This window comes from Apus apus, chromosome 2, assembly GCF_020740795.1.
Source record: "Apus apus isolate bApuApu2 chromosome 2, bApuApu2.pri.cur, whole genome shotgun sequence".
Classification (NCBI taxonomy): Eukaryota; Metazoa; Chordata; class Aves; order Apodiformes; family Apodidae; genus Apus; species Apus apus.
The window spans coordinates 130,976,233-131,001,679 of NC_067283.1; positions in this window are offsets into that span (position 1 = coordinate 130,976,233).

Here is a 25,447-nt window from a genome sequence, read left to right on the forward strand (position 1 = left end):
TAAGGTAGACACCCTTTGTCTGAACCCATTTCAAGTGTTCTTATGTCTTAATGGGTGAAGAGAATCTGTGGAGGATACATCTCAGAAAAGGCTGTGGCAAGGTTTTCTGTGATGAAAAATGGGACCTCCCACTGAAATCCATGCAACATTTCTGGGGGCAGGAGCTACTTAGCAGGTCTAACATTGCCTGGCTGTTAAGCTTCACATGCTGGCATTCCAGGTGTTCAGTGAAAAGTTATTTAGGGATGATTTTACACACAAGTATTAACACACACTTGTGCAGGCTACTCCTAGAAATATAACACTATTTGGTTAACAGCACACCATTATTTTGACTATGTTGAGTCCATTGTATTTAAACAGCTGCTGTCATAATCCCTTCATGCAAATATTTGCTGCTTGACACTCCTGCTTCTCATTGAATACCAAGATTGAGGAACATCTGCCACTAAACCTCCTTTACTTAAAAAAAAATAATCCAGTAAAAGACTTATCAAGACTTATTTCTGTTGGCTTTCTAAAGCTCCTTTGACTTAAGATCAGAGATTTGTTAAAGGAAAAAGAATTATGTCAAGCTTTTTGAATACTCATTTTATATATTCACAAACATTCCCAGCCCAAAATCAGTCTACATCATAATCAGTTTACTTCTTTACTCAGCCATGGACAATTATTTCAAATCTATAAATGTCAGCATTCTGTATGATGATGAAAACTCTTGATGAAAGTCTCAGCCACAGGCTGAACTGTGGAACTTATTGCAATGATTTATTTTTATTCTCCTCATTACACTGGCTTCAGTTTTCATCCTGTGGTTGAGTAGTTAACTTCACCCCGACCACAGGTTTTTCCTTTTCTCTTTGTTCTTTTATCCTCATTCACAGAGTTTCTCTTGCAGGCATTTGCTTTTTGCACGTAAAGGGCAACATCACGGAGTGCAGCTCTTGTTTAAGGAAAGCCTCCTACAGTGCACAGTGATTCCCAGAGACTGATGCACAAACTGTACTGTTCTCAGGTGATCTCCTAAGTTTCATAGCTGTTCCACAGAGCTGGGATAGCTTATCACATTTTCAGTTAAAAGTAATGTGATGAGAGAGCCTAGCAGTTGATGAGAGATCTTGACTGCCAAGGACAACTCGCCCCAGAAGATGGGAGCTGTGTGAGCGCTGTTGTTGGTCACCCTCTCAGGCATCCCCCATGACTGACACTGCAATTTTCTGACCTCAGTTTCAAAGTTCAGATCAAGGAATTAGGCCTGGGCTTAACTTTCTATTTCGTACTAGGCTTCTATAAATACATTGGCTTTGCAGAAGAAAGCATCACAGTCATACCAAATGCTTTCAAAGAACAACATTATCTTCTGCTCTTTTTCAGCTATTAAAAAGCATTTTATTTTGTTTTGTTCCATAAAGAAGAATATTTATTTTAAACATAACTACAACAGTGGATCATCATCATATGTGTATAGCTCTAGTATTTCCAAAACATTTAATAATGAAAGCATACAGAACTGTGGCCTGAGTTCAGTGACTGCCCAGCGTTCCTGCTTCCCTCCAGCTGAAGCAATGCCTGAGAGCCATCTGTTTTCCTGCTAGGTGCAGCACCTCCCTTGATGCTGGGTTACTGACTGCGTGGACCTTATTCTTTGAAATGTTTAATTATCTGTGCTGTACAGAGCAGTTGCAGAAGGAACCAGTAAGGGTGGCACCTGCTGACTTCCAAGGAGTTATGTCTTGTACCCAGGGTGCCTATTACGAGGTGACAAATGACAAGAGGGAATCAAACCTTTCACCACAATTCTGTGCCCTGGACAGTGCTGGGCATCTGAGGCACCAGTGGATGGGATGAGGATCACTTCTCCAGCCACTCTTTGGAGAATGGGGTCCTCATTCATATAGATGAATTCATATTAATGTATAGCTGTTTTGGACAGACAAATAATTTTAAAAGGAAAGTGCTGTGGGGTTTGATTTTTTTCTGGAGGTACATTTTGATGGCCAGCACCTTGCTATGATTGCTACAGCTGCTGCTTCACATCTTCCTTTGGGTGTTCTTTTGTTCATCAGGCTGATGACTTTCCAAGGTAGGGAAGAGCAAGAGATCCCTGGGTGACCTGGTGCTGCAAATCCTCCGTCTACAGCATGCTTCCGGATTATGGCTGAAGCAGGCCAAGCTCCACTGTACAGGAGCCAGCACAGTTGATACCTTGGCTGTAGATTACAGGGTTATGCAAGGAGTGAAGCAATCCTAGCTGGCAATATTTTTATGATCTAAACTAAAATTCAGCTTTTGTCATGCGAAAGACCACAGTGTAATACTTTTGGTTGCTTAGCTCTGTAGAGCTCTGTTTAGCAATAGTGTATAAATAGCTGTGAGCAAATAGCCTTTCAAAATTGTCAGCAGCAAATTACTGATTCTCTGCCTCTTGCCATGAAAGCATTCAAAAGTTTTTTAGATATATTACAAAAAATAAATCCTTCTTTCATGAGAGATGAATAGAATTTTCTCAAGTGTTGATCTGCACTCTTACACATTTATTGAATAGACTTGGCATGTGAGTATTTATAGACATTCCATACATGTCTATAAACATATTATACAAAAGATATTTCCATCATAAAATGTTTATGATATATATATAACATTAGATTAAGCCTAGAGGCAAATAAATTTTTAATGGAGGCAAAACATCCTGCACTGATCTGTACCTCTCTCAGCAGGATAAATACCTCTTCACAGGGTAAATAGTTTCAAATTAAACCCCTTAGAGAAAATGTGAAAACTATTCCTCTAATCCCATAGGTCTTAAAAATTAATACCAAAAAATACTCACTGACAAGCACATTGAAGGCTGGGGTTGGCCACCCCACAGAATTCACTGGGCATTTGATGAACCCAAAGACTCAATGGTGTATTTCACAGACTCACAGCAGCTTTCGGGGGGAGGAGACAGTTTGAACCATGAGCCTTCTGCATGCCCCCCAGGCCCTCACTATGAGTGATCACTCATAAAAACCCATTAAACAGGCAGTCTCTGAGACTCACACACTGTGAATTAAAAACAATGAAGAGACAAAAAAAATCTGTTCAGAGAGACAATGAAAAACTTTCTGTAATTTTGATTATTTGTTGGAAGTTGATTTGCTGGATCCTTTGCAAGTCTTACATAAGAATTTCCAGAATTTAAAAGACAGAGGATCTTCAAACAATTTACAAAAGAAAATTAACAACATAGTTAATGGTGGAGGTGTTAGTTCCAAAAATAGACACAACATTTTTGTTTCAACTCTAATTTCTGCAATCCAGGACAAAAAATTTTGAATTTGAAGACTTAGATTCTGGATTAATTTATTCAGCAGTTTACAAATAAAATAAAATAAAATAAAATAAAATAATTGTCACTATGTGTGACTATTTCTTGATTGTCCCACGGTGAAGCTGGTCTGGGGAATTTTTTATGCTGGAGGAAATTATTTTTCAATGACATGTCCTTGTGCCAGTGTTTTCTGTGCAGCCTCTGTGGCAGTAAGTAAATTAGCAACCTCTCTATGTGACAGATAGGGATGTGAATGTGGAGAACAGAACATGGTGCAGGTATGGAAGGGGTTTTTGAAGGCTGAGAAAGCTAGAGAGGATGTAGGCCATTTCCCCCACCATGAATCCCATGGAAAGCTTATGCAAATGAGCACCTCTGATAGAGGAGCAAAATGAAACAGAAAGAAAAACTAATGTGGGGCTGTCTCTATGACTGTGTCTCCAGCAGAAATTGCTGCCTCATGTCACCTACTAATTTTCTAGTATTACAAGAGGGCAGGAAATAAAGATAACATAACATCAGGCAAGTGGAAGCTCATAAAGAATGTTTTTCTGTTCTACTGTCTCTGAGAAGAGCTTCCTTTAATCATATTATGGTAAACCCAGCATCAGGTCTTCCCCTTCTGTTGTTCTGATAAGAGAATGGAACTGGCACGAAGGCTGTATCTATATGAGTGAATTAACCAGCAACAGAAGTGCTCTGAGGCCACTGATTCCTGCTCTGGTCCTCAATGTGGTTTTGACCTGGCAAACCAGCACTTTACGAAACGTATCCTGAGACTGCTCTTGGCATTAGCACAGGACCAGTCCTAAGAGAAAAAGTGAAGTTGTTCCCACACTTCCGTGGTTTCCAAAACATGACCCAAATTGATGAAAACCTCTTCTCTGCTTCTGGTCTGCTTTTTAAAAATTTTGGTCACTGTCAGCAGTTTTATTAAATAGCTAATATCCCCACAAGCATTCTGCAGATGCCAGAAAGAAATGAGCTATTTAATATCAGCCATTAGGGTATAATTCCATCAGAAGCTTTATTTTGGATTTGCTGCAATTCTGGTGGATAACCAACCACTAAGCTATCCGTAAGTCTCATCTTACCAGTGCCTCTGTACAGCATCTTCCTTGGGACATTGCTTTTTACTGTGTTATCCTCATTATTTCTTACAAAAACTCAGTTGAATGCTGTTTTCTACTCTATTCCTTTCCTCCACTTAAAGGGAAGTATTCCAGTTTTATTTAAAGCTTCTGACCAGAGGTCAAGTTACTTGCAGAGGCTTCAGACACACTTGGATTAGATGTTTTGCAGCACCTGTAGGGAAGAAAGTGCAGCAGCTGGTGGCAGGCTCTGAAGGTGGGCTCTCAGTAGGAAGAACTGAGTGCTGAGCAGCTGATGGGGATGGCATCACCTCAGCTTAGTCAGCTGGAGTATGTCTGAGCTCTTGCTTATTGACCTATTGCATTTAACCTCGGGATATATTCCGGGTTACTGTAGGACACCTGGGGATGCCTGTGGAACAGGGAGAGGACTTAACAAATACTTAGTAGATTTTTTGCCCTCAACCAGTATGTCTGGGACTAAAAGGTGTTATTAAACACAAACTCTACAAATATTGCAATTAATAAAATATAGCTTGCCAGGAATTTATGCATTGTGTTCTCAAGCCATCAACATATTAAGTACAGAACTTTAAAAATTATGTTGGTAAAGCCTCACCTAATTCACACAAAAACTGTCTGGCTGCGAACAGAACTAAACCATTTTGCACTCTGTCTTATTCAGCAAGTAAATTTAATTTTGAAAGTAAAATAGAAGATGCTGACCAATATCATATTCAGGTTAACTCCTCTTGGGGAATACTATGGCACTAGTAAAATAGTGTGCTGAAGACAAAACGAGCCAGCTATTTCTGTGTGTAAAGCACATCTCTGGTAACATCAGGGAGCATGGCTACCAGTGCCATAGCTGTGAGGCTTCACTGTCTCAGCCAGTCAATACTGCCTGACATGTTAGTTTCTCCCAGTAAAGGTTAGTCGATAGCTGTTTACCATAAGAATGGCAGCTTTGTCCTCATCACAAGAAATGTCCCACAGACCATGATACTGCTGCTGTTCTCATGGCAGGATTGCTGAGGAGGTGCTTGTTGACCAAGCCAAGTAATAAGATAGTATCTGAAGAGTTACAGTAATAGGCTACACTCATTACCAGAGACAAGAATTTTATTCACTAGTACCTTTGTGATGCCTTTAACTGGAGATTTCTTAGTTAATCCACTCTTTTTAATACCTTTCAATGAATACCAAACAAAAAAAAGGCAAATACACCCTGGTACAATGATGTTTGTGTGATGCTCATTCTTTAGGCTAGAAAAGTGGATGGTAGCAGTCATCAGTTTCCTCCCTGCCAGGGTACAGAATCAAAGAGGAATCCAGCACGTGGTCCTGTGGACAAACATCATGAATCACTCAATTCAGATGCAGTTTAAGACCCTGTGATCCTAAGACTAGGATGGCAACACCTGCAGTACTGAGTAGTGGATACCATCTCTGAGGTATGACAGGGAGGTACTCAACTATCTTAGTGTATCTTTGGGCAAGGAGTTTCCGAGAGAGTGGTATTCAGAGCTTAAAAACATCTGCTTGACTTAGTACTTAAAATTCATCTTTGATATGCACAGATAACATAATATCCCTTGTAGGAGTATCTGTAGTGCACCTAAACGCCTGTATGAATCTTGTCCTATGTATATAAATCTATTATTTAAAAACGTGTTTTGTTTTAAATCTTGATGTGACTTTTCAGACCCCAGAGGTCAAGCTACCAAGCTACCAAGGTTCTCCTTTTATCCAAGATGTAGTATAACAGTTTTTGGTTGCACAAATTCGTAGCTACTTAGAAACATACTAAAATCAAAGTCATCACATGAAGCAAGGTTAAACTAAGACAACAATCTGTCTGACAGGTGAAAGGCTGCTACTTTATTTACTAAGCCTTATAATCTCTTGGTTTGCAGTTCACTGCCAAAGAAGATTATGGAAGAACTACAGCCCATATCCAAGTGTTATAAGTCTATATTTGGTATCACATTGAACTCCAATATTAAAGGTTGAAAAAGATTACCAAGTATGAAAGATTACCAGGTGGGTTGATAGACAAGGAATAGAGCTGCATTTTGGAAGATGTGAAAAAAACAAGCTGTGAATTTATCAGTATCAACACAGACCCTGTCTTTGCTGTTTCCCATCATGGTTCAAAGCTCACTGCCGTGTCTGTGCTGTCTGAACTGAATTAAAATCAGATAGTGCCACACTAATGGTTTAAATGCAATTTGGATTTTCAAAATTTGACATCAGGTTATTTTTTAACAAGATATTTTTAATTCATTCATTAATAATTAACTTGATCGGTATACTCACATGGGGTCTCCTTTGGTGTCTTCAGTAGCTCATTGACTGTTCTTAGGAGGCAGCCTGGGCTCCCTGTTACCTCTGTGCAAAGCCAAGTGATCAAAATACACTTGTGGGAGATCAGCTGGAAAAAGGTGGAAGTCTAGCCCACAATTTATATGCAACCTACCACACTTCTGGTAAAAGCAATGTGACAGTAGACGTCCTTTAAAACCCTGAAAGGCTATTCCTGTAACTGGATTATTGGCATGGACTCAGTATTTTGAAGTGGGCTGTGGCAGGCTGAGGTATGGAGAAAGGTGACCTGAGTCAACTTTACCCAAAAAACAGGCCAGTTATAACCTGACACATTTGAGGAGAAAAACCACAACTTTATTAGCTTTATTTATTATTATTTTTAAAAACACGAGCATAGTGGACCTTCTCCTCTCATTTCTAACCATGAAGAGGAATATCTGACCAGATTCTACAGGATGAATATCTGACCAGATTCTACAGGATGTAAAGGATGTTTCCTTATAGAAGCTGTAGCTGCATGTGCCTACATAATGCTCTCCCAATGTGTTCTGTGGACTAGAAAGGAAACCTAGGAATAGATTAGGCAAGGACTGTAGCAACTGTTATTGGTAGTTGTGTAATATCTAGTGTTAACCCTCAAAAACTGGTATTTTTCTGTTTTGCAGATGTTTTTCTCTATAAAGACACAAGCAAAAAATTTATAACTTAAATAATTACAGAAAATGCAAAATGGAAAATTACCTAGGAATAGGCACATAGTAATAGGTAATAGCTTGCTGAACTGCAAATCAGAAACTTTGGACCAACCATCCACATAGGTTTGAAGAACTATCTGATAAGGGATGCATCTAGTTAAAACTAATCCAAATTACTTAAGTATTCAATTATCACTTTGCTATCTGGTGTTCAAAGGGAGGTTCTGATCTGAAGTATAAAATTGTATAAAATATTGAGAAATAAGTTAAAGAAATTAATACAAAAGCAAACTGCAAGCTGTACCATGACAACTTGTAAAGGCAAAGGCGGTTACCTTGGAAAAATATGTCATGTCAACCACTGTTCCCCAAGCTTGCAAAAAAATTAAATAGATCACAAGTCCATAACAATACATATTCCTGTCTTGATGCCTCTGTGACACTGGCTTTAACAGCAGGGAGTCCTGTCAGAATCAATACTCACTGCATGCACAACAAAATAGTATCTAAACACACACATATAGGACTTCCTACTTCATAACATTTTGTTTGAAGACTTATTTGATCTTTTACTCTCAAATATCAGACAATGGAACACTTGCAACTTCAACCAAGAGTGGCAGAGATTTAATTCCCACATCTCATTGTCCTGTTCTCCATCCAATCTTAAGTGAAGCAGAAACCTTGGCTATGAAACCAAGGTGAAGGATGGGAGTTGAGCCGAAGCCAGGCTGCTAGGCAGTGCCATCTAGGGGTAAACCATCAAGACAGTGTCTTCTGCATTACTTAAACTGAAGAGACGAGACCTATAATTGCTGTAGGATTAAATACATCAGGGATTGTATCCCCTGAAGCTAGCCTGGTTTTCCAGCTCTGTGAAATGGCCTAACTAGATACAAAATATCCATTAGGTCCTTACAGCCTCCTGTCTGTGCAGTACCTCCATGAAAGTTCTATAAAAAATCCCTACGGTACTTTATTTGGATTACTAATAATGGTGCTGTTGTATGTGCAACGTTACTTGCTCTTTTTCTTGTTAATTCTGTCTCGGGAATAAAAATGTGCTTTGATTAATGGATCTGATAGATAAAAAAAATTCTGAGGGGATTTTCGTAAAAAATTGTATTACTGGCTCTGCAGTTAGAAAAACAGTAAGAGATCTAGTGGGATATTCAGAAATTAAAGGATGGCAAAGATCCCAGGCAGTCACCAGAGGCTTTCTGTATGTCTGTATACTGAACTGCCTAAAAAATGGGTCTACTTCTGGAGTAGGATTCTGCTACTTTGTGAGGTGAAATGATGGGCTTTCTAGTCACTTGACTGCAGCAGCAAGCAGAAGTCCAACACCTAGAGGAGCCTGATGGGGAGGTCACAGCCCTTTTAGCCACCCCATTGCCTCCCCTGGGAAGGGGCAAGACCCAAATCCAATCTGACATTATGTGGAGGAAGATGGTTAAATATTGATTCTTGATAATGTGAAGCCTCTTTGGACAGCTGGGAGAGTTCTGTGGTGTGCTGGGAGAAGAAAAGTTATTGCAGTAATCAAGACTTGGTGCAGTTCCCTACTCTGTCTCTTAATTTGCTACATAAATAACACAGAAGCTGCAAAGATGCTGACATGTTTAAGGCAAAGAATAACTTTTCTTAGGGTCTACTGCAGCACAGCTATACAAACCATATCCAAAATAATGGCACTTTTACTTGAGAAAGTGTGTCAAAATGCAGAAAAGATCAATGCTCAAGGGAGACTTTGATCTTGACATGATAGAGAGGTTAGAGAAGGTAAAAGTCGCAGTGTCCTCCTTGTAATGATGAGTTGAAGTAAGAGTAGATTCAGTAAACCCAAGGTCATATGGGAAGATCTATGGTAGAGCCAGAGATCAAACTGAAATAAGAAGGCAAAATAAAATACAGTCCTCGTGATTTGAAGAATTCAGACCAGAATCCAGGGGTCATTTTTTAAGGTAAGGTAAATTAAGCACAGGAACAGCTGATTGAGGTGGGTTTTGGTTTCACTATCACATCTGAATGCATCCCACTTGGATGGGAATTCTTTCATAGATGCTGTGATTCCACAGGAAGCTACTGGCCAGATGCAAATACCACTTGGTGATTTGTAGAGATATGTAAATGCCCACTCGTTGTTGCTCTGCACTTTGAGAAGGTCTGTGCTGTGCAGGAGTACATGCCAGTTTATCATGGTTTTACATATCTGACCTTAGCCTTTAGGAATTATGAGTCCCTCCTCTGTCACACCATCTCCAGATGCCTTTTCCCAGAATATTAAACATGTTAAAAATCAGTCCATTACTAAGCAGTCTAATGATGGTTTACATCTTACTGCTTAAAATCTTGTCCAGTTCTCACAACAGACAGTAATGTCCATGGCTGCCCCTCACTTCATTACCTGGGACTGATGCTACACTGTCCTTGCACCACTCCCACCCTCAGGTGCATGTGAGGGTTGCTTGTCATGCCACATTAGAAGAATAGACTGACAGCTTTTGCAAATCCCTGCTTTGTACTGCTATAAACAACCACAGAAAATGCAGGGGAGCTTTGAATAGGATAACTGATCTTCTGAAAATAAATTTTAAAAAGTGTGCTGTGTCAGGGCCAGCCCATGCAGGCCACTCGCTTACCAGGCATACCCTGTAGTGACCAGACTCTGCTTCTCCTTCCATGGGTAGCACAGGCTGCCACAGCATGGCTGCTTCAACCATGACTCACCACCTTTTTTCAAACCAAATCCTTGCTGGCTGGGAGGAAATCCTGTCTAGGCATTAGTGTGTGAAAATCTGTGGCCTGTGATACACAGAAGCTCAAGTAGATTATCACAGCTGTCATGGCCTATGTTAAAGTCTATTATTCTAAGCCACTAGTTCCTTTCCCTTCCCCCTGCATGATCTCCTGCATCACTTACCAGAAGAGCAAAGTGTACAACAGGTTAAGTAATAATTGCAACTCCAGCTTGTGTGTTTTGGTGGCATAATATAAAAGTGTACTGATGTCCTGATGACACTTTGACAGCAAGCAGCAGCCTGAATCTTTAATATTCAAGTAACACCAACCTCACCTATGCTTCTGAAATGCATGTGAAAAGTCTCTTTCTGTGCCTCCACTTTTAGGGGTAACACAAAGTCAACAAGGAATTATGGCAAAAAACCCACAGAAGCAAAAAAGAAAGAAAACTTCTGTTTAGGTTAAAGGTAATAGTGGCAGCTCTCCTGGCTACATCTTAAGTCATTTGATAAGGTTTACTGAAGGAATCTGACTCTGGTAGTGGGGAAAAGGTGGTAGAATACGGAAGAGGAAAAATGATTACCTAAGAAACCATTTTGAAAGTATGCTGCTGCAAGGCACCTATCTCCATGGGTATATGGTTTTGTGGTCACAGAAATGAGGCAGAGCCAAGCTTGCTCCAATTCTTCATTTGGAAGGAGAAAGTTTGCCAGGACTTCAACAGTAATGATGGTTGTAATGTACAGAGCAGGCAGTGGCTGTAGTCTGTTGGTACCTGCATGTCTGGAGAGGAATGAGGAGGAAGGACAGTAGGTGTTTCACCTGATTGTCTTTCACTTGATTGTGTTTCACATGATTGTGTATTGTTATCAACAGGTGTTGATTCATAGGTCTTTGTGGGCTTACATAAAGCTTAAATAAGCATCTCTTCAGAAACTGAAGAGATCCTTGTGATTGTATTTAATGATTTTGTATAGAAGACTTGGGATTGGATGAGGCCTTTAAAGGTCATTTAGTCCTGCAATAAGCAGACTAGACCTGACTGCTCAGAGTCCTGTCCAACCTGACCCCAAATTTTTCCAGGGATGGGGCATCTGCCACCACTGTTCCAGTGTTTCACCACCTTAATCTTAAAAAAAATAATTTCAATGTATCTAGTCTAAATCTACCCATTTTGACTTGTAACGTTCAGAAAACATAACGTTATTAAGAGTTAGGTGTGTAGGAGGAGTGTTGGAGAATCTGTCATACAATAATTGAAAAATAAAACAAAATAATACTTAACGGGCTTGAGAGCTCACTTGGTGAAAGATTTGTTTTTCACACAAATTTAAGAGATCTGAAGCTTTTGCATAGTTGAACAAGCCTTAAAGCTCAGCTCCCTCAAGGTAGTGTTAGGCTTCTGAGCTCAGGTCTGATCGCAGCTGGGTAATGAAAGCATTAAAAGACTTAGTACAATAGCAAAACCAGAATTAGAGGAAATATTAACAATAACAACCAAAAAGTCCTAGCAGCCATGTAGGCATAGTGGAAAGAAGATCTTAGTTTTTAAATCCTGTGCCTCTAGGTATGGCTACCCTGCAGAACTCAAAATCTTCTCCCTGCTCCATCTCCCCACTACCTGGGAGTGTCCTGGCACCATATAGCAGCAACATTATTTTATCCTTCAAATCCTCCTCCTCAGTCCCCATGGGTTGGAAATTCAGACAAAACCCACCTGGAGAGATGTGTGCAGCCCCTCAGGCAGGATGAGCAGGAGATGTACAGTATGGGCAATATCGCCCTTCACATCTGTCACACATCTGCCTTGCTGACATGGGCAAGGCAATGTCCTCCTGCCTGGATGGCCACTTCTTGCATCTTTGTGTATTTCTCTGAGGTAGATACTAATTTCTAGGCTGTTCATTGAGTGTTTAGAATAATTTAAAGGTAAATAATGCCATCTTGGAATACCAGAGCCAGAGAACAGTCTTCCTACCCCAGCAACTGAGACTGTTTTGTTGTGTCTACAAGATCTGAAGAGCAAGGGACCATGTCTTCTGCCATGGTCCCTGTTCCCAAGGTGACCTGGGTATCTCTGTCAGGCACTTCACTGAGCCATCTGCACACTGAATGTTTGCACACCTCTGGCAGAAGTGCCCTTGGTGTTATAGCGGCATGCTTGGGAATTGTACAAATACATGCACCCTGCTTCTGTATAAAAGGAAGTCCTGTCACTGATGGGAAAGCTAGAATTTATTCGAAGGAAGACAGGAGATGCTGACATTCAGAGTCTGTCACAAAATAAATTTTAAAAATCTACTAAACAGTAGGTGTGGTACTATGAACATTAGCTGTGATCACTACCTTCAGGACTGCATACTTGCCAGGATTATCTCTGCGGTAGCACAGCCCAGAATGAAAGAATTTCCAGAGCTCATTCAACAACTAAAGCTACAGATGTGCCATCTAACACATGTATTCATTGTCACTTCTCACTCTGATGTGGCATTTATCAAATGAATTTGATCACAGTGTGATTGCCCAGAGCTTTTGCCTGTTTCAAACCCTGCACTCCAATGGTACAATAATGTGTATATAAGGAATAGTTTAGAAAAAAGAGTAGAAAATTCTTTTATTCCTGTCTTATAAAATTAGGATCTAGAAGAAACTTCATTAAATTGTAGGAAGGGCAGGGCATATTAAAATATATATAGAAAATATATCCAGATATTTATCTAAAAGTTATATGTAGATACTTATAGATGTATGCATAAAAATGTACAAATTATAATGATATTATTTATAATCTGTATAGAAATGTGTGCTACATATGTTATATATTACAGAATATATACCATATACTACACAACATATATGTATGTGTACTTCTTTAGAATTTAAACCAAAGCTTGTCATAGGTTAGGCAAGGAAACGTGACTTATGGTTCAGATTTTCTCATACATACTATTTAGATGTTTTGAACACTGAAAAGTGAAGTCCACAGTAGCAGCTGCTATTGGATGCAGGCAGGTTGTTCGGACTTTGTGCCTGGCTCAGGATTACTCTACCTTGCATATTCTGCTGATGTGCAAAAGTACAGCATAAAACGTCGTGTTCAATAAAAAGGCCATGCCTTGGACATTGCAAAAATAGGCGTAAGTTCAAACACTCCAGGTGTTCTCAAGAAGTTATATACAAGTGTCCCTGGTGATAAAGTTCTGTGAACTTTATTCTGACTGGGTATCAACATGGTTCTTGGGAACACTGAGGCAGAGCAAGGGTTGCTTGAGCAGTCCACATTCCTGTAGTGTCTTGGAAGCAATGTAATGCTGGCTTAGCAGAGTTCTGCTTTGAGTTATGTAGCAGCTTCTATCCAGAAAGCAAGAAATATAAATGTCTTTTATTTAGTTATCAGAAGTGTATTGTATTTATGTATTGTACACAGGACATTTGGATTAGAAAGCCCCACTGCAAACACTATGTTAGGTGGTGTTTAGCAGCCACAGTAAGACTGAATCTGTGCCCTATACATCTTATATTCAACTAATAGATTTAAAAGCAAGAATATGTCACTGCAGTGAACCAGTCTGATACTATGCTTAAGACATGTGGGAAACCCATATCCCCTAGCAGTGCACTCATTTCAGCATCAAACCCATAATTTCTGCATGAGCTATGGTATAACTTTTAGAAATATTCAGTCCTGAATTAAGCCTTCCAGTGATGTCTCATAAATAGACTGAAAAATACCATAGATTTTGTTTATAGACTTAGTTAATCCATATTTTATTTCTGATCCCTGAATCTCACTGTGCCCTACTCTCCTGAACAGAAGACTTGTTTACTTTTGAAGTTCTATTCCCCATATAGATAGCACAAGACAGAAAGCAAGTCAAGTAATTTCTTTGCTATACACATTGCATTTCTCTGGGGCATGTGTGCAACATGGGAAGTAATATTGCAACATCTTCAATTTTCACCACAATCTCTACAATGTAAGGACAGCACAAGTGGACACCGTGTCAGTATTAGTCTAGTTACTGCCATTCATTGATATGAAACCATCCCTATAGTCTTCTGAGAGACTGTCCTGCTGGTAAAGTCAGATGTTTCTCAGCTAGAGCCTTGCACAGGGAGCACATGTTCAAGTGGTGTCCACCAGCACTATAATCAGGAAGAGTGGAAACCAGACAGGCAGGAACTGAGACAGAGCTAACAGGGAGGTGAAAGTACTGCTCATAAAGTATCACTAAGATTGAATTATCTCTTCTGCATCCAGGCTTTCTACTATACCCACCAGCTGCCACTTCTCAAATGAACGTCTGCACCACCAAGCTGTGATGTAGTTTGGCGTGACAGACTGCTCTTTTCACTGCCACTTCCTCCAGACAATGATAGGGTTTTTTTCCCCCTAAAAGACAGATCCTCAATTTATTCAAATAAGGTGTGCTCTAAATAGGCTATGAAGCACTCTATCACCTGGACTTCTTGTTGCTCTATCCTGTGATCTAATCTTTCACATCCAAGTGTCAGAGGTGGTTTTTTTTTTCACTTCTTGAGGGTGTGTTGTAGGGAAAGAGGAGAAAACAGGTTTTGGGTTGCGTTTTTTTGTGTGTGTTGTCAGGATATGAACAAATGTAAACACCTCTCTCCCATTTTTGTTCCCTGAGCACAGCTGTGAGGACAGTCTTTCATGTATTTCTGTGATTTGGAGAACATGAAAATAGCCTTACCTCGAGCTTTGTTCCTTTTCCTTTCTTAATCATATTCACCTGCGCTCTGCAGACCTTAGAGATGTACAAAGAATGCTGACACTGACTTTGTAACATACAAATTAACATTTGTCTAACATCCTGTTAATCTGCAATGATAATCATCTGGAGTCTTTTGATCTGGTAAGGGTTGAAGGGAGATTAGCACAGGATGGAAGCATCTTAATTGATTAAAATGATAAGCAGAGAATGAGTGAGCTGCTTCCAAAATTCCACAGCTCAGCAGCCAGAGGAGCACACACAGTATATTTTCTAGATACCCCAGCAACTAAAGTAGCTTTGACTAAGGACCCCTATGCACATTACTTCTTACTGTGGGAATACAAGAGGGTGCAGGTCTTGAATTTGCAGATCAAGAGGCATAATGATGTCTACAACAGTTTTGTGATCTCCTATAGGGAGAGTATCAGATGAAGCATATGTCACAGATTAAAAGATCAGACAGCTGCTGTAGCTTTGCATGTCAGAAAATCACCTTTGGTTGTTCAAGTATCAAAAAAAGGATTACTTATCTGTATCTCCCTGTTTAAAATACCCATGCATTAGGACAATCTTTTAAAATTATGTGCCAGGGCAAGTACATTCTCAGTAACATCAGGGAGAATTACCCCTTTAGATTTACAATTATCCCATTCAAAACTGTACAGTAAATTTTAAATTTTAGATGCACAAAGGAAAAATAATTCCAGCCTGGTTTTAAAGCACACATATTTGCTTTCTGCTGAGCAGAAAGATACAAAAATGGAAATGCAAAGCTAATGCAGTGCAGGCACACCTGACTAAAAGGGCTCGTACATATCTTTAACCTAAAGCTATACCAGAAAAAATTTAATTAGGGAGCACCCTGGTGGTCAATCAGTGAAAGGGTAAAGTCTGATGAGGTGCACAACTATGACAATAGCCGTCAAAGTTATTGCTCATGCGGCAAAAAGAAACGTGTTTTAGGACTGTTAATTTCTTGTGTGTCTCACTGGCAGTTGTCAGTGTACCTTTAGGAGCTGTTTGCAACATGCAAGTATGTGCACGTTTATATAACACAGTGAAGAGGGAAGAACAAAATCCAAGATCAAGAGACTGACAAATTTAGCGCTATTTTATATTGTTGTGTGTGTAGCTGCTCCATAAATACAGGATTCATTGCAGACTGAGTCACTGTTCTTTTCAGCTTGCTTAGCTATCTGCTGTCCTTCTGGTTCAGTTCATACTAGATAGGTGTTTTTCCCCGTCGAATTCATAAACATTGTCAGTGAGGAGGACTCCTTGCACATAGTGTGGCACAAATACACACTCCAAAGACAGTCTGCAACTCAAAAATTACACAATGGGTAATATTTACACAAAGGGTGGACACAGTAAAGTATACAGGAATAATGAGAGCATTTGGCAGAGTAACAAAGAAAAATCTTTGCTGTTGTCAAGGATTCTGTCTTGTTTGAAATAACCAACTCCAAGAAGAACTTAAATGAGAGATTTGAAAGAGGAAAATTATGTGACTCTGATGTATTTATGGGTACCACAAAAGAGACACCACATTAAACTGTACCCTACCATTCCTGAAAGTCAATTGTTGACATGTGATATGATCAGGAGACAGGAGATCATAGAATCATAGAATGGTTAAGGTTGGAAGGGACCTTAAAGACCTTAAAGGTTCCAACCTGCCTGCTATGAGAAGAGACACCTCACACTAGACCAGGCTGCACAGATCCTCATCCAACCTGGCCTTAAACACCTGCAGGGAGGGGCTTCCAACAACCTCCCTAAGCAACCTATTCCAGTGCCTTACTACTCTCATGGTGAATAATTTCTTCCTGATATCTGACCTAAATCTACCCTCTTCCAGTTTAAAACCAGTACCCCTTGTGCTATCACTACCTTCTCTGGTGAAAAGCCACTCCTCTAGCCCCTTCAAGTACTGGAAGGCCACTATAAAGTCTTCCTGGAGCCTTCTATTCTCCAGGTTGAACAGCCCCAATTTCCTCAGCCTGTCTTGATAGCAGAGGTGCTCCAGCCCTTCAATAATCTTCATGGCCCTTCTCTGGACCCTCTCCAACAGCTCCGTGTCTTTTCCTGTGATGAGGGTTCCAGAATTGTACACAGTACTCCAGGTGGGGTCTCACCAGAGCAGAGTAAAGGGGCAGAATCACCTCCCTGGCCCTGCTGGCCACACTCCTTTTGATGCAGCCCAGGATGCAGTTGGCCCTTTGGGCTGCGGGCGCACACTGGCAGCTGGATGCAGAACACGTCTTTGAAGCATCAGGCTAGGATGGTGACAACAGGCAGTGGCTGTGTGCAGGCTGGGATTGCCTCTGCCAGTGTAGCTAGATAAAAAGATACTGAATGAATTAGCCATGGACACCAAAAGTCTGGGAAAGAGGTACAGCCATGTGAGTGAGCCAGGAAAGAGACTGAGAGCTCTAGAGAAAGAACCTCGGATAACAGAACAGGAAAGTTAAGTTTGGGCCAAAGCAACTTCTCACCAGTAGGGTGAGTAATACTTGAGACAATGGTGTCTGTAGGGATCCAAGAAAGTAATTAAAAAGATGGAGAAAGGAAATTCAAAGTCTTTCTCAGCTATGTTGCCTTTGACAAAACATCTAGGTACCTGAAGGGACATGCCAGACCAGACGTGGTTTTTTAATCGATGTACATTAAAACACTGGATCTATAAAATATGTCAATGGAGAGAGAAGATAAATTTATGTAAGATCACAAAAATATGAAGAAAGAAAAGAGGAAAGACCAAAGCATGGAGCTCTGTGGGGACATTTATCTCTTCAAACTACAGTGAAGGAACCCCAACAGGACCGCAAATTTCTAAACGAACCTGCAGAAACATTCTCCTAGGCACTTTATTCTAGATTGTGCACACCTTTAAGCAGCAGTATCCCCACTGTTTGTATAGCACACCTAAACCCTGTGTACAGAAGCATTTTTACGAATCTCTGAGTCAGTTCTCATTCTATTTCATGTATGTTGACCTGCTCACAGTGTTACATGTTCTCCAATCACCTGGGCTGGTATTCTCATTATTCTCTGCCTCTGATGATCTTCTTGGCTGTCACTTCTCCATGTTATGCATAATCTGGATCTTAAGCAGTTGGTATAGGCTGTTATGTCAGTGAATGATGTGCTGTCTGCTGATACTGTGAATGGACATCTTTACACTGTGTAAATGAATATGGGCTGGTTGTCATCAATGGCTGCATTGAACACTCACCCATTCATATTGCAACTTATATTTCAGACTACATACATATGGCAGAGAACTGGCTTTAGTTTATCTACCTGTTTTTGGAGTAATGTCAAAATATGGGCTTTTCCTCACAAAGCCTTTTTTTCTCAAAAGAGAGAGTCAGGTTGTTGATAATGGTCTTAAGCAAACTATGTTCTTCCACTAATTAGGTAAGTTGCCATTTATCACAGTATTATTCATCCTTCACACTATTTAGCAATCTTTGTATCTAATTGTTTTAAAATGTTTTCATGTGTCCATGGGATGCTATATCAAATGGGTAACTAAAATCTACCTCCTTCATCTCCTATCTTTGCATAACCTGCTAAATTTGTAACTGTCCTAGAGCACCAGCTGTTTGATTATGTTGTTTGTTGTTTATAGTTCCATCATACTTACACATTCTCATTTTTTTTCTCTTTCTAGAGAAAGAGACTAGACATGGGCACATCTAGACTTCATTTTATCAATAACTGGTTTAACCAAGCCTCTAATACTTCATAACTTATCTAACTGCTGTCTTTAAATATCAGCATCCAGGTTGCCATCAATTTTATGCAGTTGAGTCATCTTGGTGTTTGAACATAAAATGCCAAGACGCTGTTGATACTTCTTAGACTGCTTACTACTGAGACTAGGTAAGTACCGTGAGTGTGCTTTGCTCAATTATTTGTGTTCAGTCCTAAGCTGACAACGTGATTATTAATTACATTTTGCAAGATTTCAGTTCTGATCCTGCTAATTAGACTGGGACGCTCATGGCTGACCTTCTTTTCAGACTTGTACCCTGATGACGTGTCGGCTAAAAGACCACATCTGACCACTTGTGTAATTCAGTGTGTCTTGTTACTGCAGCTGCTTAATTAGGGGTCATGTCTTAATGATAAACTACACAGGCAGAATTAATTTCTCAGAATTTCATTTACTGAGGGGAACTGGGATGGGGATTTTACTTTAATCTTTTATTAATTCATCTCCTTGACAGATGTTCATAAATTTCTACACCTGAACTGAAAACATTGTTATATTCTTACTGCCTGCTTCCAGAAACGATTCTTAATCTGCATGTAAATCTCACAGAAACCAATGGTTCTGAAGTGTTTGAAATCTTCTTTTTTGATGAATGCCTAAATATGAATGTGACTATTTGTTCTGCCTTCCCCCAAAATAGAAGCCCAGGGTTTCTTCCTTCTGAATTAACCATCACACTGTTTACCAGAAGTTTCACCTGTAAGTGAATAATTTATTAGGTTCCCTCGTTTTTGCGGTGAATTGCAAAGTTTGGCTGTTGCCTGTCTGTGACTGAAAGGCTCCAGTCTGTAGAGCTGAACGTCTGAAGCAGGACTCCACAAGCTATCAAGCCTCATGAGTATCACCATGGGCTCCCTTTGAGGTGCTGGGAGAGAGACTGAACATTCAAATACACTGGCAGAAGAGGACAAGCAACAATTTAATATGAATGAAATAGATATTAACACCTCTTAAAATATGCAATTTTATTTCATATTGCTTGCAGTAGAAATTGAGTAAGCCAAGGCGATTTCAGAAAAGCTGTTTCAGAAAATGATGCAAAATGTTTGTTATCCTGTTACTGCCACTTAATCCACTGACTATCTAGTGTTACATATATATATAAAACCAGAAGGAAGAGATTTTTTTACTTTTGGCAGAATACCTCACCACTAGATAATACAGCTACATTTAATTTCCCTTGCTTTACTAGATGTTGTGATTTGGGGCCAGCTGGCAACGTGGCTGCTCACTCACCTCTCCCCACCCTGTGGGATGAGGAGGAGAAAATCTAACTAAAAGCTTGTGGGTTGACAGAAGGACAGGGAGGGTCCACTCAGCAATTATTGTCAGAGGCAAAACAGACTCAACCTGGGGAAAACATATCAATTTAATTTATCACTAATCAAATGCAAACAGGACACAGGCAAAACAAAAAACACAGCTTAGATACTTTACCCCATTCCCCCTTTTTTCTGGGCCCAAATTACTCTGTTCCAAATTTCCCTTCCTCCTTCATTTCAGTGACACAGGGGAACAGGGAATGAGGTTTAGAGTCAGCCAGTCACATGTTTTCTGCCTCTCCTTTTGTTTCAGGGAGAAGAATTCCTCTCAGTCTTCCCCTACTCCACCCCGTGGTCCCTCCCACAGGAGAGTCCTTCATGAACTCCTCTGGTATGAGCCCTTCCCATGAGGTGCAGTCCCTCAGGAACAGATTGCTCCAGGGCAGGCTGCCTACAGAGTCACAGCCTGCTTTGGAAACAGTCACTTCCCCTGGCATGGGGTCCTCTATGGCAGCAGGTCCACATCTGTTCCACCATGGTCCTCCATGGATTGCAGGGGGACAGCCTGCTGTCTCACCACGGACTTGCAAAGGAACCTCTTCTTGTGTATCTCCTTCCACTTCTTCCTCACTGACCTTGGTATCTCTGCTCTGATGTTGTGCTTACCTCCCTCCTTCCCTCTGCCCTGCAGGTCTTCTATGAGTTCATTTCCCCTTCTTGAATATGTTAACTGCAGAGGTACATCTACTGTCAGCATTGATCAGAGGTGTGGCAGGATTTTTTGAGCTGGAGGACCTTTCAGCAGCTTCTCACAGGAGCCACCCCTGGGACCCTTCCCCTTCCACCAAAACACCAGCACACCAACCCAACACACTAGCTGAGTAGTGGCCCATCTTCAAGGCATATTACAGAAGGTATCTTTCTTGAAGTGACTCTGGTCAGTGTGTGTGCTTCAGATACAAATCCCTCCAACAGGGAAAATCCCAACTGAGTTTCTTTTGGTAAGACAAGTGCTCTAGCCATTTGGTTACTGGAAAAGATGCATTGGACTTGCTCCAAGAAACTTTTAAAATTAACATATTGGCAAATTTTATTCTTACAACATTTTTACTGAATGAAACCTTAATCATCCAACTAACTGTTGGTTTTCACTGGTGCTTAGGAAGAAGAAAATCTCATAAATCTTCAGACAAAGCAGCTTCTAAAATACATGGGCAGCAGTTTAGGCACCAGGGACTGAGACAAGTCTGGGATGACTCTGAAGGTGCCTAGAGATTTTCAGGGCTCCTGTGAGTCATGCTCTGCTGTGAGTGAGAAGGTTTTCTTGTTCCTTAACCTGGAAGAGATGCTGAAATTCTGCTAAATTTAGGCAAAGTGTAGGTGTAGTGTAGGACCTTTCTCCAAGGACCTGGTATAGCAAACTTGTTACCTGACTCATTCTGTGGACCTGACACAACTAAGGAATTTACAGTGAAACTCTCCTACATTGAGGATGCTGATAACCTGGAAAGGCTGAGGTTCTTGCAGTTCTTGTTAGTCAACAACTCAATCAGAAAACACTGGAATTCTTCAATTTCTAGCTAAGCTTTTTTATGCAAATGTGACTAAGCAGTGTGGCAGGGCAAGGAATCCTTTTTGCTTGCATTTAAAATATTCTGGCAACAAGACTAACCATTATAGCAGCAATACATCGTAATATGTTATGACCACAAAGCCAGAGAATCTGTCAACTAGGGAAAAGCAGCATAAACATTTAGAAACAGCAATAAATTCTAAGAGTAATTTATAACTGGAAGGCATATGAGGTTTATTGAGTTGGATTGTTAATTTTGCCAGTGTCTGGGGGTTAGAAATTTTTGCAGGGTTTTCTTCTTCATTCCACAAGCTGATCCATACAGGGCATGTCTTGACCATTGTCTGGGATAAGGAAGGCTTGGTGGGCACCCATTCCTGCTGCAGGGTGGTCTGGTTAGCTTTCCTGGCAAGCACATCAGGATTGCCCCCAGCCATCCCCTTATTCCTGATGTCAGGAAGGTGCTGTCCCTCTCTTCAGACTGGCACAAAAGCTTCAGAATCTTCCTGTAGCCTCAGGGATGTGGCAGCAGGGCTAAGGCAGCAGGGTTGAGGCAGCAGGGCTGCTAAGGGGCAAACATCTTAGCAGCTTTTGTTCTGCCTTCCTGCTCATGAACGGCTCATTTAAAAGACAACAAATGGATCTTGATTTGATGCTAGGGTTGAATTTTTAGGGCAAAATATCCATTACTTAATGGCCATAACTTACCCCACCCCATATCCTTGATGAAGAAGTCTGAATAGTTCCCATCTGTAAAGTGAGGTTCCCATGCTTACTAGCTGTTCCTGAATGCAAGACTCCGTTCTGCTTTTATCTGTATTAATAAGTTCATTGCCTCCTTTTAAATGCTGTGACCCACTGACATTTCGGTTACCATGTAATTCTCAACAAATATGTCAGGAACATCCTATTGTCTGAAGATGTGTCATAGATTATTTAGATGTTGCAAAGCAGATGGACTGCTTTCTGAAAAATAGGGCTCTCAAGCTTTTATTTTCTAATGTATTTTTTTTCCATTTTAAATCCAAATTGGGCCTCATTTCCCACTGACTCAAACTTTTAAAGAGGCTTTTAAAATACCTATTTTCATTGGTACTGTCCCACGCCATTAATTTCCACCTCCCCAAAATCTTTTTTATGTCTTTACTGCATGAAAAGAAAAGAAAAATATCTCTCCTGCTCCTCCACATCAGATTTGCTGACATTTTTGTGAAAGAACTTTTTCTCTATGTTACGTGTGCAGTTATCTCAGGGGGCATGTGCACATGCTGGTATCTGACATTTTTGGACAGTTTGACTGACTGTACATAGTAATAACTAATTTAAACATTTTACCTGACAGTATGCCTCCAAATAGCCCATTCAGATAAGGGCTCCCAGCTCAGTGGGTGCCCCTGTGGGTTCACGAGTAACTGTGGGACATCAATCCCTCCTTAGGAAAGAAGGAGGGAGAGAATGGTGCCAAGCAGTGGTGACAGTAGCTTTAATATTACTCTTACCATGTTGGAAGGAGAATGGCAGTTATTAGGTATTTATTAACAATATGTACCTGCAGCTGGATACCAAACAGACCCATCTATCTACAGAAAATGTGTCCATTCAGGCATTTATTGCTACAAGATGAAGAAGAAATTGCCCAGTTTACTTCTCTCATGTCAGTCAGGCAGTTCCTTGGCTCTCTCATGCTGTAGCCGTTTGGATCCTTATGGAGAGACCTTTGCAGGTGTGAAATGCAGCACGAGGGCACATAAAAGCCCATCTGAAAGTCCAATAATTGCATGATGGGGGTTGGCATCACACTCCTGAGGTAAATATCCTCAGACTTTTCATAATCAAAATGCCTGGCTTTCAGAGTTGGTACCCAGAAAGCTCGAGATACTATTGATCATCCAGTCCAGAGAAGCATGTATTTCCCCTCATTTTCCAAAAGAAATCAAATGGTAGCACTTTCCATTCAGTGACATTTTTGCCATTGATTTGTCTTCAGATAAATATTTGCTTCCAACTGTTTATGCCCTTTCTCTCAGTTTGGGTTCATGGTCTATCTGAACTGGTTTAACATATGGTGTTGCAGAGAGGTTTGATAGCCACAGATGGTGCATCTGCAAGCACTTGAATTTTACTTCACTATCCAAACTTTAATACTTGTCAGTGTCCCAAGAAGAGTTAGTAAATGCCTGATGTAGTTATTCACTCATAATAAAAAACTAAAAGACAGTGAGTTGAATGAGCTGTTGGGAATTAAAAAAAAAAAAACACAAAAAACCCCAAAGAAATCTTATTCCCTAATTCTTTAGGTCCAGCAATAGTATCAGGAGAGAAATCACCTCACAGCAGGTAAATTGAAGGAGAAGTTTTAGTTGGCCTTTCTGAGCTTCACATTCATTTTCTTCACTTGATTTCTATTAGACTGCTGTAACTAAAAGACATTATTTCTACTTTAGAGTATTAAGTTTTGCTGTCATTGAAAGAATGCAGGGGAAGAATTTGTGTATGTATTGTCTAAAAATACCAAAGTCAATACAAAAGAAAAAGGAAAATCTGAATTATTAGGCAGACAAAACTGACTCATTTATTAGTGCACTTATATAGAATTTCAAAATTACTTGCCCCATTAGAAAAATCCAGTTAATTTTTATTTTCTGGGTTACATGAGTACCCAGCAGGACTCACCCTGGCTGAATCCTTCACAGGCAGAAACCTGTTGGTGGGCTAAGCTGGGGAGGAGAGAAGGGCAGAGACCCAGCCATCTGCTGCTTGAATACAATGTCAGGCCAAGCAGGCAGCTCAATTGATGACCCAGACCCTATCTCTACATGGTGATACTGTCTGGCCTTTGTTTCCAAGGCAGTTCTGCATTTGTCTATAAGAAAAGGTAAGGACAGGAAGAAATACTGTCCTCTATAATTGTGCAGACATTTCAAATGGAAAGTGCCATTAGCCCCTTGAGCTCATCAGCAGTCCTGGCCCCTAGCTCTAAAAATTGCTGGGATGACTCTGTATTTAAGGGGAGAAGGGAACAAGCAATCCAAAACATTACCCCCCCCCTCTTTGCAAAAGATCAATTGGAGTGCTGTGCACACATGTGACTTGCCCAAAGTGACACAGAAAAATCTATGCCAGAGCTATGCTGAATTTCAGGTGAAGTGCTCCAAGCCCAGACTCATTTAGCCACTGTCTGAAAGCACCAATGATTCAATAGTCTGTATGGTGGGAAGATCCTAAGAACAAACATGTGGAAGGATGGAACTGGGTGGATAGTAACGAAAAGTTGCTCCCATAGAGAGAGGTATCTGCAAAAGTCCAGAGCTGGGAAAGGAGGCCAAGACAGAAAGCAAGGCTGAGCTTAAGAAAACTGAAAAAAAGGAGGCTTAGATGTCAAGAGCAGACTTTGGGATGGGAGGAAAGGGAAGCAGGATATAAGGATTTCGGAGACCTGCCATGGTTAGAGGAATGGGTAGGGAAAAACTGGAAGTTTGGTAACTGCAACTTTGCTGAAAGAGAAAGGGAAAAGAGAATGCGGAAGACAAATGAGTCTGTTCCCCAAGGATGAAAGGAAAGGGTGCAGTGGTGCATTGAAAGCTTATGGTGCACTTTGCAGTGGAAAAGGGAGCCAGATTTGTGAAGGAGCTGGGTGTAAGAAAAGGCAGTGACTCCTAGAGCAGAGGCTACAGCAAGATGCACAGCCAGGAAAGTTCTGTACTAAGTCAGTCATTATAACCCATGCTGTCCTGCTTGGGGGTAGCCTGCTCAATGTGTGCTGCAACAACTGTGACATCCCTTCTGCTTATGGACATCTGGTCCCTTGGAGACTGCTAGCCTGGGAGTTGCAAGGGACAGCCATGAACAGAGAGCAGGAGAGGCAAGGAATGCCAGTACTGAAACAGGCTCGTGTCTCTCGTAGGAATGGTCTTCCTTCC